Consider the following 20,124-nt stretch of genomic DNA (forward strand, 5'->3'; position numbering starts at 1 on the left):
GAGGTGTAAGGCAGTCCCTTGGTGGTCACCGGAAGTCGTTGACGCAATTAAGGAACGTCGACGAGCTCTACAGCAGCATAAGTGGCACCCTTCCCTGGAGCACCTCATAGCCTCTAAATGGTTCCATACCCGCATTCGCCAACTTACCAAACGATGGAAGCAGGAGTGTTGGGAGAAACACATTTCGACCATTGGGTGTCATGCGCCACCTTTCCAAGTCTAAGCAAATATCAAACGTCTTTTCAGGTACCGGGCCCCAACAGGCTTTCCCGGTGTTACCATAAATGGCGTGTTATCTACTGACGCAAATGCAATTCTCGAGCACTTTGCTGAGCTCTTTGCTCAATCATTTGTTTCGGAGAATTACCCCCAGCCTTTTCCTGAGCATCCAAATTATCGTCTCCTTTTCCCGCCCGCAGCAATCCATCTCCCGCATCGGTGGCACAGGTCGGGGCTAACAATTGTGGTTCGTGTGTGGTCCCTTCTCTCCGAACTGGATTCCTTCCCTTTACCACCTCTACTTACGGTCCGTTCACCTACGCCTCCATGGTGTACGCCTTGGCCGCAGCTTCATCTGTACTTTTCACGTGGCCCTAAGAACTCCGTTAACCCTGCGGCTCTCCACTGTCACTTCTTCTCAATCCTTGACTTGTTCCGGAGCTCTGAAGTGGTTTACACTGATGGCTGAACGGGTGATGGTCACATGGGTTTGCATATGTTCATGGTGGCCATATTGGACAGAATTCCTTACCCGTTGGCTGCAGTGCATTCACTGCAGAGCTGGTGTCCATTTCTCGTGCACTGCAGTATCTCCATTCGTACCCTGGGGAGTCTTTTCTTTTATGTACTGACTCTTTGAGCAGCCTGAAAACTATCGACCAGTGCTACCGTTGTCATCCTTTGGTAGTGTCCATCCAAGAGTCCATCTAGGTCCGGGAATGATCCAGTCGTTCAGTGGTGTTCGTCTGGACCCCTGGTCACGTCGGACTCCCAGGAAATGAACTTGCTGATAGGCCGGCCAAACAGGCTGTACGGAAACCACTTCTGGAGATCGGCATCCCCACAACTGACCACCGTTTGTTATTACTCCACGAGGTTTTTTTAGCTTTGGGAGACAGAATGGCAAAATCTCAGTATGCACAACAAACTGCGAGCCATTAAGGGGACCACAAATCTGTGGAAGTCCTCGATGAGGGCCTCTCGCAGGGACTCCGTGGTTCTCTGCCAGCTCTGCATTGGTCGTGTCTGGGCAACCCACACCTACCTCCTGCACCGTGAAGACCCACCTTAGTGTCATTGCAGTGCCTGGTTTGCAGTGGCACATATTCTTCAGCTCTGTCCTTCGGCTGCCTTGCGATTTTGCCTTCGGTTGCCAGACTCATTATCGTTGATTTTAGCAGACAACGCCTCATTGGCTGATTTGGTTTTATGTTTCATCCGTGAGGGTGGGTTTTATTTTTCAATCTTACTTTTAGTACATGTTCTTTGTCCCTCTGTGTCCTCCACCCTAGTACTTTTAGGGTAGAGGTTTTGATGTGTTGCATGGTGCCTGGCTTTTCCTTTTTATTTTCATGGTTGGCCAGCCACTGTAATCTGCTTCTTTGTTTTACTCTCATCTAACTGTTTCTTGCATCTCTCTGTTGTTTTCTTGTCTTCTTTTGTTCCTTTTAGTGTTCGTTGCCTTTCCTTCGTTCTTGTGGTCTTTCCTTTCTTTCCGTTTTGTGTTATGTGACTCGTCTCTTTTATTCTCACATTTGTGGAATTATTTTATTAGGAACAAGGGACCGATGACCTTGTAGTTTGGTCCCTTCCCCCGTCTTTTAAACCAACCAACAAATCATCCACTGCAGTAGTATCCGTTGGGCGGCCTGAGTGAGGCATGTCGCCGACAGTTCGTGTCTTTCTGTATCTCCTCCATGTCAGAACATCACCACTTTGGTTCATTCCAAAATGCCTGGACACTTCCGTTGTTGAGAGTCCTTCCTGGCATGAAGTAACAATGCAGGTGCGATCAAACCACAGTATTGACTGTCTGGGCATGGTTCAACTACAGACAACATGAGCCTTGTACCTCCTTCCTGGTGGAATGGCTGGAATTGATCGGCTGTCAGACCCACTCCGTCTAATAGGTGCTATTCATGTATAGTTGTTTACATCTTTGGGCAGGTTTAGTGACGTAAGTGAACAGTCAAAGGGTCTGTGCCTGTAATACAATATACACGGTCAATTTCTATCGTTAGGAGTTCTGGGAACCGGTGTAATGCAATACTATTTTTGATGTGTGTATTTAATTGGATAGATAAAAAAATCTACACACCAGGCAGCGGCAGAACACACACATAAAAGACAGTTGTAAATGGCAAGCTTTCAGAGCCAGTGGCTCCTTCTTCAGGCAGAAGGGTTGAAGGGGAAGGAATAGGGGTGAAGGAAAAGGACTGGAGAGGTCTAGGAAAAGGGGTAGGTTTCGGGAAAGTCACACAGAACCATATGGTCAGAGGAGACTTACTGTAAGGATGAGAAGGAAAGACTGATGTTGGGGACTGCATCGGACAGGATTTGAAAACCTGAGAGCTTACAAAGGTGGAAGACAGGTTAATATGCATACGGAGATTACTGCTTAAACATCATGCATGAGTTAATAAGAGTGAAAAGCTAAGTGCATTGTACGGGACAGTGGTGGGAGGTGGGCAGTGAAAAATAGATGGGAAAGACAATGAAAGATGTAGAAAACTAAAACGGAGTGAAGCAAAGAGTAGCTAAAGTGAAGAAATGCCGAGACAGAAGAAATTAATGTAAATTAAGGCCAGGTGGGTGGCAAGACCCACGGACATGTGAGAAAATTCAGAGAACCGTTATTTGATGCTGACAGCTGAACGATTCTGCTGCTGCCAACATACATTGCACGTGAGGACCACTAAGATATATGAGAAATTAGAGCTCGCACAGAGGCATATAGACAGTTGTTTTTCCCTCACTCTGTTTGTAAGTGGAACAGGAAAGGAGATGACTAGTAGTAGCATAGGGTACACTTCGTCACATGCCATACAGTGGCTTGCAAAGTATCTTTGTAGATGTAGATGTAGAACATCTTACCTCAAAAACCCTCTTTTCAATCGCAAATATTCGACCTACCATAACTGACTCTGGTTTACAGATAGAAATCTCTCTCTCTCTCTCTCTCTCTCTCTCTCTCTCTCTCTCTCTCTCTCTCTCTGTGTGTGTGTGTGTGTGTGTGTGTGTGTGTGTGTGTGTGTGTGTGTGTGTGTGTGTGTGTAATATAAATTATTCAGGTTTTGATGCTTAACATAAAAAATTACAATTACTGAGAATCCAAAATTTCTGGCAAGAGATACCTTCTCACTTTGTCTCACAAATGGACTGCTTCTTAACGGCAGGTAGTATGAATGAAAATCAGGGTCTAAAATATTAATTCCAAACTTCCTGGCAGATGAAAACTGTGTGCCGGACCGAGACTCGAACTCGGGACCTTTGCGTTTCGTGGGCAAGTGCTCTGCCATCTGAGCTACCCAAGCACAACTCACGACATGTCCTCACAGCCTTACTTCTGCCAGTACCTCGTCTCCTACCTTCTAAACTTCACAGAAGCTCTCTATTTGGACACCCCCAAAACATATATTTTTCATATTAGGTGCATTGAGCTACCACCTATAATCAGTAGACATAGCGTGAGAGCAGAATGGGGCACACTGTGGAACCTCACGGACTTCAAACGTGGTCATTTGGGTGTCGCTTGTGTCGGACGTCTGTACACGAGATTTCCACACTCCTAAACATCCCTAGGTCCACTGTTTTCGATGTGATAGTGAATTGGAAACATGAAGGGACACATACAGCACAAAAGCGTACAGGCCGACCTTGTCTGTTGACTGACAGAGACTGCCAACAGTTGAAGAGGGTCGTAATGTATAATAGTGGACATCTATTCAGATCATCACACAGGAATTCCAAACTACATCAGACGGGAGGTGAGAAAACTTGGATGTCATGGTTGAGCGGCTGCTCATAAGCTACACATCACGCCGGTAAATGCCAAACAACGCCTCGCTTGGTGTAAGGGGCGTAAACATTGGACAATTGAACAGTGGAAAAACATTGTGCGTAGTAATGAATCATGGTACACAATGTGGCGATCTGATGGCAGGGTGTGGTTATGGCGAATGCCCGGTGTCTTCATCTGCCAAAGTGTGTAGTGCCAACAGTAAAATTCAAAGGCGGTGATGGTATGGTGTGGTTGTGTTTTTCATGGGGAGGGGGGGTACTTGTGCCCCTTGTTGTTTTACGTGGCACTATCACAGCATAGGCCTACATTGATGTTTTAAGCACCTTCTTGCTTCCCACTGTTGAAGAGCAATTCGGGGATGGGGATTGCATCTTTCAACACGATCAAGCATCTGTTCATAATGCACGGGCTGTGGAGAAGGTGTTGCATGACAATAACATCCCTGTAATGAACTGGCCTGCAGAGAGTCCTGACGTGAATCCTATAGAATACCTGTAGGATGTTTTGGAATGCCGACTTCGTGCCAGGCCTCACTGACCGACCGCGATACTTCTCCTCAGTGCAGTACTCCGTGAAGAATGGGCTGCCATTCCACAAGAAACCTTCCAGCACCTGATTGAAGGTATGCCTGCGAGAATGGAAGCCGTCATCAAGGCTAAGGGTGGGCCAACACCATATTGAATTTCAGCACTACCGATGGCGGGCATCACAACCTTGTAAGTCATTTTCAGCCAGGTGTCCGGATACTTTTGATCGCATAGTGTATATTTTTACGTTACATTTTATGTGGTTAATCCCTTTAGATCTATGGTATATTGAATTGCACGTAAATTCAAAACCAATTTAATTGGTCTCAAGTTTAGAGAAATTACCGAATCCTGTGCTGCTTTCTTTTTGCAGAGTATTAGTACTTTTGTTTTATGTTATAGAAAACGTGTAGGAATTTATAACTCTAAAGTAAGAACACTGGTCCGGGTTTTTTTTGTTTACAAAACCACATTTCTACTCCTGAATGAATGATTTGGGCAGTCACCTGTTCACTTTTTTGGTATATTGCATAGTGTCACTGATTATTAAAACATGCTTCATCTTGTTTGACAGAACTCTCTGCCACAATTGCGGTTTCTTCAGGGATGATGTGAGTTCAGTTTCTCCAGAACACAGTAGTGTGGCCCAGGTGCCCTGTAGGGCGTAGGTCTCGTCTGTTTCCAGGTCATTCATCCCAAACAATAGTAATGTTCTTTCCAGATACGCTGTTTTCTACTGTGTGACCTGTTGCTCTATTTTCATAGGAACAGCACTGTCTAGATTGGAAGAAGTCCATATGTTCCTGTATGTCTTGATCATAGATGAGAACAGTACTTTCCAAATAATAATTACCATTTGCAGCCACTGCATCAACCGCAAGCATTTAAGTTTTTCCATTGCCACAGGTTCTGCCAGTGAAATATAAAACATGTTATCTCAAAACACTTCTTTTCCATAACAGATATTCAGTCTGTCATAACTCTTCCTTTGTTTGTGAACTGGAGAAATTTCCTCTGGTTCTTTTGTACAGACTTGGACATTTTGATTGTTGGAATTTGGATAAAACTGTAATGTAGACTTGTTTGTAAACAAAATGTGCATCCTTTTCCTTTTTCCATCAGAGTTGACATCGCAGAAACCATCAGATGTATTCTTTCAGCAAGTGCCTGAAATTCAGACGTGGCAACTGCCCGACAACTGACCCCAATTTTTTCCTTTACAACACGTCTGAGTTTGTTTTTAATGTTTGGTGTGAGTTTAGTTGGTCATGCAACTCCATTACTATCACTAACATTACCATAACCTCTGTTAACAGAAAGTCAAAAGGTTTTTGGATCAACCCCCAATGTTTCAGCAATCTTGGTGTCAGACACTCCACTGGCGTGGAGGGCTTGACTCTGGGGAAAAACGTGTCCACGTTTTACTCCATTCTTAAATGACTCCCTTAAAAAAAGCAGAGAGCAGTATACAAAGTTAAATATTAACAACTAAGCAGTGTGTAAAACCAATAACACTTACAAGACAACACCCGTAAAAATACGGGTGTGCCTGAACAGCCCGAAAATCCGACGCCCGTAATTTTTCGGGCGTGTGTGCTTGATCTTCCCCTTTCTTCCTTTACGTGTTCGTAGGGCTCCCAATGGTCTGGGAGGCATGGCAGAGGCTATAGTTGAAGTATTTGATGCTAGATGGTGCAGGAAAGTCTGGGCAGGGGAGAACCTTGCGAGGCTTTACGAGCAGAAATATTCTACCACACGTGCGTCATGGCGAAGTGTGGTTTGACGGAAGATGAAATCGCTCGTGAGTTTGAAGAAAGTGATGTTGATTTTTCAGAGGATGATGATTTGCTTGATTCTCATGATGACATAGACTATATTCAAGAAGAAGATTCTGAGTCTTCATGTAAACAATGCAGATAACAAGATATGCAATATTTTTATTCAGACTTCAATTGAAAGGGCTTTCAATATGTAACTGCTATAGTAAGTGATTTTATTTGCAAATACTGCTATTATGGTGTATTCAGACGAGGAGAGCGAGCGCCCAAGTTCTTCAGAAGCGTGTATTGCCATTGTTGCTGCTGATACCACACCTGAAGTGCATGGGTGACCAAGGGTGAGTGTGAGACCGAAAACGTCACGCCGTACCGATTCTGAGGAAGGCTGGACGACTACTGATCATGTGCCAAATGTCTGTCTATTCTCAGGACACTCTGGAAAGTGCAACCTTACTAGTTTATACCAGAATAGCACACCTCTAGACATCTTTTTGTGTTTTTTTACAGACAGTATGGTGAATCATATAAAGCAGCAAACTAATCTGTATGCACAACAAAGCATAAGGAAATTACGAAGCACAAATTCCCTTTCTCCTACCTACTCGCTGTCAAAGTGGAAAGGAGTTACTCTCATAGAAATAAGAAAGTTTCTGGCAACTGTTGTCCATATGTGTGTAAGTGTGACACCCCGTATACAAGAGCACTGGTCCAAAAATCCTGTTGTGTCATGTAATTTCTGTCCAAACATCCTGAACTGCGACAGGTTTCTTTGTATTTTGAGGAACTTTCATATCAGTGACAATTCAGTTGTTAAGAAAAAAAAGGAGAAGCTGGCTGTGACCCACTGCACAAGGTGAGACCCCTCCTGGATATGGCGTCTGCTAATTTCCAGCAAGCATATATACCCTCTCAAAACATTACAGTTGATGAAGGCATTTGGAAATTTTGTGGTCATGTGTATTCCAAGCAGTACATCCCACAGAAGCCAAATAAATATGGTATAAAACTGTACATTTTGAGGAAAAGGTTACACTTTGTTTACAGACAGGCTCTACACCGGTCCAGTCCTTGCTTCAGAACTGGAAGCTGCAAAAATTGCTCTTTTGTGAACTACAAAAAATTCTAGACAGGGATTACCTTCTGCTATAAAAGATCCGAGACTTCAGCTAGGTGAACTAATTTTTAGGTGTAAAGGAAATATTTTGGCATTCTGTTGGAAGGACAAAAGATGTGTGCGCATGATAAGTACAAGGCACGCTGCTGAGATTGTGATGTATATTGATAAGAGAGGCAGGAGAAGTCAAAATCAGTCTGTGTGGTGGACTATAATAAAAACAAGTTCGGTGTTGACTTAACAGACGAACGACTATCAAACGGGGCTTTTGAGCATCGAACTATGAAGTTGTGGAGAAAGCTGTCATTCCACATAATACTAATGGTGATAATAAATTCAAGTATATTGTACGCCAAGGTAACTGGAAAATGCCTCACAACATCACAGTTTATGACAACTATCTGTGCAGACAGCAGAGATCTCGAACCACAACCTGCTACATCGGGACTCTCCAGACTATCAACTGGAAACCATTTTCTGGAAAAGATTGAGACAGAAATAGGCAAGAAACAGAAGCAAAAACAATGTGTAGTGTGTTCTCTGAGAGGCAAAAAGCTTACTGGGAAAGTGTGGTGCAAAGACACAAGCTACCAGTGCAATGAATGCTAAGTGGCATTGTGCAAACGACCGTATTTCAAAATGTATCATACAAAGACCAAAATTGCATCTTAAAATTAAGCCAAAGGAGGTTACTGTATATAAATCAAGCAGTATAAATAATTTTTGAAATTCTTGTTTAAAATGATGTAGTTTTCCTTCTGAGCATTAAGTGCATATATCCTTGACCAATTTTTCATCTTTTCAAAAATAATGCTATAATTGAAAGTTTCATGAAAGCAAATATTAATTAAAAGAACAGACTATTATACATAGCTTCAAACTAGAAAGTTCAGGCTTTTCAATAAGGGTAATGTCATTACTATAACAAAAACCATGCAAGAGTTGTAGCATATTAAAATATGCTAAAAACAGCTAGGCATTGTGGTAGAGCTTCATGTGCTATGGCTCAGGGCCCAAAGTGTTAAATTGAAGGAAATTAAACTTAGAAGACTGTTTCTTAATATCCCTAATTAAAATTTAGAGATAATATTAATTATTTTTGTTCTTTCATTGGGTGAAAACATAAGAATACATTGAAAAAACTTTGGCTGACAAATTTTATTAAGTTGCCAATTATAGGTGGGTTAAATTTATGAAAATTATTTGCTTAGAAGAAGTGCACCCCCACAGCAACACTAGTCAGCAACAGACAAACCACTGTGGGAATGTGTTCACTATGATTCATCAAGTAACATTCATACAACAAGCACCATCTGTTGGTGTAAAGCACTACCATCTTCACAGAGATTCAATTCAATTTTTGTTAATAATAAAATGGGGAGTAACTTATCTAAATTAAAAGTTGCAAGAAGCATTGTCAAATAACTACTTGACATGCTCACCGTACACTACCCATAATAGACCAGAAAAGATGTGTGTGTAAGATGCAAATTACTTTATTCAGAGAGGAACAACATTTTATTAAGGTCTGTATAGTCATCCATTTCATGCTGCCAGTAAGGGGAAGAATGTCCTGGATTATATTTCAAGCCTCCCTGCAGTTTGGCATGGAGAGAAGGTGTATGACACTGTTCATGATAATGGTTTATCAATTGAATGGTGAAGCTGAGCTCATTGATATCATTGGTGGTGTAAGAGAGAGGGAAACAGTGTTCATGCACCAAGATTGAAACCCCCCTGACCCCAACCTCCCAACACTCACACACACTCTCTCTCTCTCTCTCTCTCTCTCTCTCTCTCTCTCTCTCTCTCTCTCACGCACACACACACACACACACACACACACACACACACACCAGTAGTCACCTACAATGGATACAATAATGCTGTACAACTTTCAACTTTCTTTTAACAGCAGGTGTACTTTCGCTGTTGGAATATCAAGAGAAGTGTTAGTAGTAGGCTATACACCAACACCTTCACATCTACACCAACACCTCCACATCTAGAAATGTAATATTATTGTATAATTATAGCACTTTATCAGAATAAATCACAACAGAATCTTCATTATTCTTGGCGAAAACTAGCCGGAAGATGGAGGATGCCTTGTGAAACAGTTGTCATCCCCCACTTCCTGCTTTACAAAGAACATGATACACAAGAATAACAAGTGTTGATACGCTTCCATTCGGATTGAATTTTTTTTATTTTATAAGCATGGTCAATTCATGATTAGTTTGAGGAAATATCGGATAACCTTTCATTTCTTGTTGGTATGTTTAAGTACCATTTCTGTTGATCCACATTTATTCTGATTGCACACATATTTCCCACATACAAGGTCTGTTCAAAAATTTCAGGAACTTTGTTTCCAAAATTTTTTCCATTCACCTTTCCCTTATTGTCCATGGTCTCCTTCAAAATACTCTCCTCCACAATTGATACACCACTCCTATTTCCATTTCTGCTTCCCAAAGCAGTCTTTGTACACGTCTTGCTGTATCACGCGAAGCACCACCTGTGACTTTTCTTTAAGCTTGTCTATTGTTGCAAATCTATATCTATTCGACGGGGTTTTCAGCTTTGGAAATTTAAAAAAATAATAATAAAAGGAAAAAGTCTGGAGAGTACGGAGGATGAGGCAGCACAGTGATTTCGTTTTTGTGCAATAGTAGCACATCAACCGGGATGAATGTATGGATGCATTACTGTGATGCAAGAGCCATGAACTGTTTCACCACATTTCAGGCGGTTTCTCATGTATGGGGTGCATTATCATGATGCAAGAGCCATGAAGTGTCCAGTCATGTTTCAGGCAATTTCTCACATTTTTTCGCAGGCATCGCAACATGTCCCAATAGTGCCATCGATTAACAGTTTGTCCCTGTGGCATGAATTCCTGGTGTACTAATCCTTCAAAATCAGGCATTTGACGTGAGCTGATGAGCATACTTTGGAACCTTTCCCGACCCATTGTGAAGATTGAACCTTGGCCTCAACATCATAACTGTAAACCCATGTCTCATCACCAGTTATGATTCTCTTAACACTAATCCGTCCGGCGACACCACAGTGGTGTTGTGCGCAAGATAGCGGTCAACGGCCGGCAACGCCACAGTGATGTCATCTGCATAGTATCGCCCTGTGGCCAGCGACACCACAGTGGTATTGTGAGCATAGTATCGCGCAGAGGCCGGCAACAGCACTTCAGTAACTTTTACATTCTGTTGGTGTTTTGTTTACACTTTTCAATGAGTTTTTTGTTTTTATAAGTACTTGTGCCCTTTCATCATGGTGGACAAAAGAGGCAGTAGGATTATTTACTATGAATGCGCGGACGTCTTATCTGACGTGCCTGACGACTTGGCTGATTGGGAAGATGACATTGGGCATAAAAAAAATGAAAAGTGAAGCAGAATCGTAGGGTGATAGTGAAATACGTCCAAGAAGAATTTAGCAAACACTATGGCTGCCAACTGATTCGGTTGAATCAGACGAAGAACAGACCTACATAGGAAGGAACGATCACCACGATAAAATAATGGAAATCGGAGCTCGAACGGAAAGATATAGGTGTTCATTCTTTCCGCACACTATACGAGATTGAAATAATAGAGAATTGTGAGGGTGGTTCTATGAACCCTCTGCCGGGCACTTAAATGTGATTTGCAGAGTATCCATGTGGATGTAGATGTAGATGAATTAGCACTGCCGGTGCCAGGCGAATAAATTTGTACAAGATGTGCGGACGGCAAAGTGTTAAGGAACATCTTGTTCTCATTTTCACAATCCAGAAGATCTTCACAGATTGCGAGGCAGAAGTCTCTCTGGTCTTGACTAATGAGCCATGGGAAGAACTTGGGAGCAACATGATGCATTCCAAGATGCTTTGTCAGGGTTTCATGACGTGATCCAAGTGGAATGTTACATTCTTCTGCAATCTCTCGGGCAGTCAGTCTTTGATTGGCACCCACAACTTTTGTCAGTAGAAGTTGAAGGTCATCCTGAAAGGCAGTCATCTTTAACTTCCATCTGGTCATTTTTAAACCTTGTGAATCATTCGTAACACCAAATACAGCTTAAGCACTCATCACTGTAGACTTCCTGCATCGTTTGGTGTGTGAAGGTCTTCTTGAGTTTCTCTCAAAATTTAATGCAGATGCATTGCTCCTCTAACTCTGTCATCCCGAAATCCGCAAACTGTGCTGCAACACGACACTACTCAATACAGGGCAGAACAAAAACTAACAGGCATACAGTAATAAAACTTCCAGCAGTTACACATTACACACAGGCGTGTGCAGGGATGCCAACCTCATTTCACCTAAAAACATCATTGGCATGTAATTACAGAGGTTGCCGAATTTTTTAAACAGACCTTGTATTGGGCTGTTGGTGTGTTTAAGTACATATTTATTTTGAACTGGATACACGTCACCACCATTTAGATCTCATTCAGTGTTCAAAGAGTATGTGTGATCTTCTGTGACAGCCAGAGAGACCTTATGGGGTTTGTTTACTGTCATACAGTTGTTAGCCACTTTTGTACTTACTAGCATAGATGTGATGGAGGTTAGCTTCCATTCACATCTCATGTAGCTCTTTTGTTAAAGGGTCATTGCATGTCAATTCAACCAATTTGAGAAAATGTTCCAGCTGATAGTCTCAGATTTCGCTGAAATTTAGCACACCAATGCTACCAAGTGTGGAACACCCATGTACAAAATTTGAAGTTCCCCTGCCAATTAGTTGCAGAATTATGGCTTGTGAAAGAAGGTGGTGCGACCCGGCAATTGCAACCCGTATCTGGCAATCTATCTTCAGACCCAACTTCAGGTCTTAATAGCTTTGGAACTATTCCACACAGTCCAGTGAAATTTTTACAACCCAGTAACATCCATTTAGAGAACACACTCCATGAATCAGAACACCAACAACATATTTCTGAAGGAAAATAAAAAATTCCAAAATGTGATTTAAAAAATGTAATACGTTAAAAGGTACATATTGTAGGCGCCCTCTATGCTAAATATAATTCACTCAAAAAGGGTATAAATTTTTTTTGTGGTAAGCCTAATGTGGCCTAAACACACACAGAACTCATCTTGCCCATATCAGTCACACAAACAGAGTTACATGCACATGAAAATGCAAAAATTTGAAAAATTACCTGGAAAACATGGATTTTTGAAGTGTGATAGCACAAAATGGACAAGTGATATCCAAACTAAATTTCAAACACTGCATAAGTAGACCATAATATAATATGTGGCAAAATTTCAACTTGTTATTGCAAGGCATTTGTGTACAATGAAAATTGACAGAGATGTATTTGGTTACGTTTCTTTTAACACAATTTAGCAAGTAATAGTGATGATGCAGGCAGCTTGTTTCAGATAAAGCTGCAGCAATTGTTGGGAACCATTAGGCAACAGAAAGCTAAACAATGGTAGTTTTCAGTGACAGAATGAGTCATTGTTAGGCAGGAACAACAGAGGAAACAAGCAACAATTACAAGTTACTCATGTTTTTAAGATTGTAGTTCAGACTGATCAGTACTGTTGTGGAATGTCAGTATGGTGGGAGAAGAGTGTACTAGTGGTGCTTTTGTTCAAACAAGTTGCACTATTGGTAGAGCACAAGCATCTGAATGTCATAAAACAAAATAAGGAACAAAATGTGGCATTCGCTTTGTACTACATGATCTGGATGATTCAGACCAAGATATGTTGCTATGGAGATCCGGGATTCACCCTGTGGGCACAAGAAGTACAGTTCCAGGAAACTTCAGTGTTTGTTATCATCATATGAAAGTGTTTCTGGATAAGTATTCTTTCCTACAAAGAAGTTGTTTTGATCCATTTCGGATTCATAAGAAGACAGTGAAGTGTAGCCGCAGAGAAATTGATATAAAATCAGTATTGAAAGTGAATCAGTGCATGGGACTTAACATGAAGAAACAGAGTTTTATGAAAATAATGACTACAGTCGAATAATGCCTGAAAAAAAGACTGTGTAACTGTGATAATGGGAAATGTACGTGTACAGATGCAAAAAAGACTGTTGTTATGCAACATATCAGAACTATATGTAGAATTCAAGGAAAAGTATCCCAATACCAAGTTTATCATCTTTTTTCAATCTTCGGCCAAAATGGGTTGTGCCTGTAAGTGCAAGGGGCACACACAATGTTTGTGTATGTGAGACCCATCAAAATGCTAAGCTGATGTTTGCTGCTATAAAGGATTCTGGTCTGGATTACAAAGGTGCAATGGAGCTGCTACTGTGTGACATCAGTTCCTACCAGTGCATGATCCACGGGTGTGAAAAGTGTCCTGGTAAGGCAAATCTTACAGAACACATGAATAACAAACTGTATGGTGAACTCCTTATGGATGACGATGAACTTGTTTCTTATAAACAATGGACACACATGGATCGCACAAGTCTTGAAACAAAGCAAAGTACAGTGGAAGATTTTGTTGAAATGTGTTGTCAAAAACCAGACAAACAGACCACACTCAGCTTCACAGCAACAGCACAATTGGCTTATCTCCAATTTTGTAAGGATAATTTGAAACAAGATGAAATTATAGTAATACTAGACTTTTCTGAAAATTATGCATTTATATTTCAAGAGGCCATCCAAAGATATCATTGGGACAACAGTTAAGCAACTCTCCAGCCATTTGTGATTTACTATAGAGGTGAATCAGGTGATGTGTCTGTCATGAACCTGTGTGTTTTTAGTGACTGTTTAATTCATGATGCCATTGCACTTCATGCCCACATTCGCTCTGTCATGGCATATGTGAAAAACAAGCTGCCTCTCAAACATTGTCCACATCACCAAATAAGTCTTGTCAACTTCCATTGTACACAAATGTCTTGCAATAACATGCTGAAATTTTGAGATATGTATCATTATGGTCTACTTATGCCGTGTGTGAAATTTGGCTTGGATACCACTTGTCCCTTTTGTGCTACCACGCTTCCAAAAATCCACGTTTTCCAGGTAATTTTTCAAATTTTTGTATTTTCATGTGCATGTAACTCTGTTTGTGTGACTGATATGGGCATGATGAGTTCTGTGTGTGTTTAGGCCACATTAAGCTTACCACAAAAAAATTTATACCCTTTTTGAGTGAATTATATTTGGCATAGAGGGCACCTACAACATGTACCTTTAATGTATTACATTTTTTAATCACATTTTGGAATTTTTTATTTTCCTTCAGAAATATGTTGTTGGTGTTTTGATTCATGGAGTGTGTTCTCTAAATGGGTGTTACTGGGTTGTAAAAATTTCACTGGACTGTGTGGAATAGTTTCAAAGTTATTAAGACCTGAAGTTGGGTCTGAAGATAGATTGCCAGATGTGGGTTGCAATTTCCGGGTCACACCACCGTCTTTCACAAGTTATAATTCTGGAACTAATTGGCAGGGGAAACGAATACACGAGTGTTCCACACATGGTAGAATTAGTGTGCTGATTTCAGTCAAATCTGAGACTATGAGCTGGAGCCCCTGGTTGAACTGACATGGAATGACCCTAATTCAAACCATGGAAACTCCAGGTTGGAACATTTCCATATTCTCATCTCCCACACTCTTTGTGTGCACGCTCTACTAGCACACCAGCCTGCCTTTCCCCGCTTCTCTCCCTTTTAGCTCCCTGTTTCCTCTCCCCCCCCCCCCCCTTCCTCCCCGTCTCCTCCCCTTCCCTACCTCCCTGTTCCAAAGCCTCCTAAAGCTGCCGCTGTTGGCACTCTAGTCCCTGCACACTGTCACACACACTCCCCTACCATCACCTGTACATTGCTATCCTTTTCCCTTCCGTGCCCATTGTAGATTGCATCTCCATTCTACATGACAGTTGCTTTCTAGTCTGAGCTGCTGAAGATGGCAGTTGTGTGTGTGTTTGTGTGAGTGTTTCCTTTTCTGACTTGGGCCGTGGCCGAAAGCTAATGTGCAAATGTCTTTTAGTTGTGGCTGTCTGCACGTTATCTTTTGTTAATTCTGTAGTTTTTATTTGTGAAATGAACTGATACAAAGTAGTACTTCAAATTATCATCTGGCCATGTGTACATTTTCATGTACTGCTAAAGAAGCATAGTTCATCATTTCTTTGATGTTTTTTGTTGCGTTTTGCTAGCGTTAAGGTGAGGCTCCTTTTTAGTGCCAGCACAATTCTCTTTGTTGTCAGTATTGTTGCACAGGAAAGTATCACTTTTCGTGCATTGGCTATACTGACAAATAACAAAATTGTTGCAGCTCTTCTCGAAGGTTTACCTGATGCTAATGGTCGTAAGGAGGCATCATGATGAAGACCACGAAACTGATGCAAGCGATGCTCCCTCTTGTACCAATGTCCTAACACATGTCGTATCATCATATACCTTCTTCTCGCAGCTTTAGGTTTTTACGTGATTTTTGAAAAAGCGTTAAGTTTTGGAGCAGTTATTGAAACAGGTTTGATAGCATGTCCACCAGTGGAGCTCAAAATCAGTTTATTTGAAAGTGTAGGTGGTGGTGGTGGTGGTGGGGAGGATTGAGCAAATTTAGAAAGGTACTTGAGACCAAAGTTTACAGAAGACAGAAGGAGTGTAAATAACTGAGTCATTTCCTTCAAAGGGAGAAATTCAATGAAACACTACAATGAAACCTGTGTAATGCCGTTAGAAACTGCCCTATTGGAGGCCAGAAAGGCTGCATTCTTGCATTCGATATTTATTAAGGGAAAAATTAAGGACTGGAGAGAGGATTTGAAAATTACGCATTAGGAGGATGGGTAGTTCTAAATTTATCTGACATTTCAATTCAAAAATGGAAGACATTGCCATGATAAATTTTTCTTTACTTTCCCGGAAGGCTAAAAGTAGAGAAAAATATGTAAGAACTGTAATGTGATCTGTATGGAAAGAATCCATTTCCAGATTGTAGGAAATGTTGCAAATGGACTCGTGGGTCAGACAAATGCAAAGCATATCAGTACCTCAGCTGCAGGGCAAGTTCTGGCAGAACTCAATACATGCAACAAAAGGAAGAAATTTGTCCCAAAGGATATAAGAGTAGGAAATAAAGTAATGTATTTTTCCACTTTTGCAATGAACATATGAAGATGTTAGGTCTGTAGGAAAAGAAAAGTTCAGTCTAGATCAAACCCTCAGCGGCAATGAAAATAAAAATATATTTGCTGAAATCCATTCAGTAACTATGTAATTACCTTCCTAATGTACCCTGAATTATTCCCTTAGTATATTCTAATGCAGTTTGATTCATTGCATAGGAAAATTGTGGTACTGAGAACTGGTGATCAGTAAGTAATTAAAAGGCCAGACAGTACTCAAAGGTACCACCATTGTAGAATGGTAAAAACGTAAAACACAAATTTTGAAATATTTATATAGCTCATATTTTGTTCATTAGATGACAAAGTGAAACTGTATCAAATGCCTTATAGAAGTCAACACAAATACAGCATCATTCTGGATTACAAATATCCTGCCTTCTGTATCTTGTGGACAAAAAAGTGACTTGAGTTTAACAAGATAACTATTTGTGAAATTGCGTTCTATTTCCTACGCAGCGTTTTTCTCCAGAAAGGTCATAATGTGTCAGCATAAAAAGTATTCCATACGCCTACAGCAGATTTGCATTAAATACAGGCATGTAGCTGTTGTTTAATTTAAAATATCTGTTTAAAAAGAAGGCTTAAGAAAAGAGGGATGCACCAAAATGAGTAAGCATTCTGAACTACTCAAAACCACACAAAAATTGTTAAGTGACCTAGAAGAACCAGAAGCTAAAATAAATCCTGTTGACTTCAAGTAAGAGTTTACATACTTGATACAAATTTCATATTTAGTGACATCAGCAATTGAAATTTGATATCCACATGAAGAACACAGTGAAAAGAGACTGGAACTAGGCAGTGTACATGCTGCATTATCTACTTCTTTCTAAAAAGAGAAATCATTATCTAGACTCTAATTCTAAAATACATCTTACCATATCTGGCCAGTAGCAGATAATTATAGTGCCACAGTTGCCTCTACCCCATGAACCATGAACCTTGCCGTTGGAGGGGAGGCTTGCGTGCCTCAACGATACAGATAGCCGTACCGTAGGTGCAACCACAACGGAGGGGTATCTGTTGAGAGGCCAGACAAACATGTGGTTCACGAAGAGGGGCAGCAGCCTTTTCAGTAGTTGCAGGGGCAACAGTCTGGATGATTGACTGATCTGGCCTTGTAACACTAACCAAAACGGCCTTGCTGTTGTGGTACTGCGAACGGCTGAAAGCAAGGGGAAACTACAGCCGTAATTTTTCCTGAGGGCATGTAGCTTTACTGTATGGTTAAATGATGATGGCGGCCTCTTGGGTAAAATATTCCGGAGGTAAAATAGTCCCCCATTCGGATCTCCGGGCGGGGACTACTCAGGAGGACGTCGTTATCAGGAGAAAGAAAACTGGCATTCTATGGATCGGAGCGTGGAATATCAGATCCCTTAATCGGGCAGGTAGGTTAGAAAATGTAAAAAGGGAAATGGATAGCTTAAAGTTAGATATACTGGGAATTAGTGAAGTTCGGTGGCAGGAGGAACAAGACTTTTGGTCAGGTGAATACAGGGTTATAAACACAAAATCAAATAGAGGTAATGCAGGAGTAGGTTTAATAATGAATAAAAAAAATAGGAGTGCGGGTAAGCTACTACAAACAGCATAGTGAACGCATTATAGACACGAAGCCCACTCCTACTACAGTAGTACAAGTTCATATGCCAACTAGCTCTGCAGATGACGAAGAAATTGAAGAAATGTATGATGAGATGGAAGAAATTATTCAGGTAGTGAAGGGAGACGAAAATTTAATAGTCATGGGTGACTGGAATTCAACAGTGGGAAAAGAGATAGAAGGAAACATAGTAGGTGAATACGGATTGGGGGTAAGAAATGAAAGAGGAAGCCGTCTGGTAGAATTTTGCACAGAGCATAACTTAATCATAGCTAACACTTGGTTCAAGAATCATAAAAGAAGGATGTATACATGGAAGAATCCTGGAGATACTAAAAGGTATCAGACAGATTATATAATGGTAAGACAGAGATTTAGGAACCAGGTTTTAAATTGTAGGACATTTCCAGGGGCAGATGTGGACTCTGACCACAATCTATTGGTAATGAACTGTAGATTAAAACTGAAGAAATTGCAAAGAGGTGGGAATTTGAGGAGATGGGCCCTGGATAAACTGACTGAACCAGAGGTTGTACAGAGCTTCAGGGACAGCATAAGGGAACAATTGACAGGAATGGGGGAAAGAAATACAGAAGAAGAAGAATGGGTAGCTTTGAGGAATGAAATAGTGAAGGCAGCAGAGGATCAAGTAGGTAAAAAGACGAGGGCTAGTAGAAATCCTTGAGTAACAGATGAAATGTTGAATTTAATTGATGAAAGGAGAAAATATAAAAATGCAGTAAATGAAGCAGGCAAAAAGGAATACAAACGTCTCAAAAATGAGATTGACAGGAAGTGCAAAATGGCTAAGCAGGCATGGCTAGAGGACAAATGTAAGGATGTAGAGGCTTATCTCTTTAGGAGTAAGATAGATACAGCCTACAGGAAAATTAATGAGACCTTTGGACAAAAGAGAGCCACTTGGATGAATATCAAGAGCTCAGATGGAAACTCAGTTCTAAGCAAACAGGGGAAAGCAGAAAGGTGGAATGAGTATATAGAGGGTCTATACAAGGGCAATGTACTTGAGGACAATATTATGGAAACGGAAGAGGATGTAGATGAAATGGGAGATATGATACTGCGTGAAGAGTTTGACAGAGCACTGAAAGACCTGAGTCGAAACAAGGCCTCGGGAGTAGACAACATTCCATTAGAACTACTGACGGCCTTGGGAGAGCCAGTCCTGATAAAACTCTGCCATCTGGTGAGCAAGATGTATGAGACAGGCAAAATACTCTCAGACTTCAAGAAGAATATAATAATTCCAATCCCAAAGAAAGCATGTGTTGACAGATGTAAAAATTACAAAACTATCAGTTTAATAAGTCACAGCTGCAAAATACTAACGCGAATTATTTACAGACGAATGGAAAAACTGGTAGAAGCCGACCTCGGGGAAGATCAGTTTGGATTTCGTAGAAATGTTGGAACACATGAGGCAATACTGACCTTACGACTTATCTTAGAAGATAGATTAAGGAAAGGCAAACCTACGTTTCTAGCATTTGTAGACTTAGAGAAAGCTTTTGAAAATGTTGACTGGAATACTCTCTTTCAAATTCTAAACGTGGCAGGGGTAAAATACAGGGAGCGAAAGGCTATTTACAATTTGTACAGAAACCAGATGGCAGTTATAAGAGTCGAGGGACATGAAAGGGAAGCAGTGTTTGGGGAGGGAGTGAGACAGGGTTGTAGCCTCTCCCCGATGTTATTCAATCTGTATATTGAGCAAGCAGTAAAGGAAACAAAAGAAAAATTTGGAGTAGGTATTAAAATCCATGGAGAAGAAATAAAAACTTTGAGGTTCGCCAATGACATTGTAATTCTGTCAGAGACAGCAAAGGACTTGGAAGAGCAGTTGAACGGAATGGACACTGTCTTGAAAGGTGGATATAAGATGAACACCAACAAAAGCAAAACGATGATAATGAAATGTAGT

The 20,124-nt window shown here is 41.0% G+C and overlaps 1 protein-coding gene across 1 annotated transcript in view; it reads left to right on the plus strand.

The window, feature by feature from the left end:
- LOC124605672 (ubiquitin-conjugating enzyme E2 variant 2) overlaps positions 1 to 20,124 on the plus strand; it is a 61,139-nt gene that overhangs the window by 19,214 nt on the left and 21,801 nt on the right. The gene's annotated exons all lie outside the window — the stretch shown is intronic.

Source organism: Schistocerca americana, chromosome 3 (genome assembly GCF_021461395.2).
Source record: "Schistocerca americana isolate TAMUIC-IGC-003095 chromosome 3, iqSchAmer2.1, whole genome shotgun sequence".
NCBI classification, from domain to species: Eukaryota; Metazoa; Arthropoda; class Insecta; order Orthoptera; family Acrididae; genus Schistocerca; species Schistocerca americana.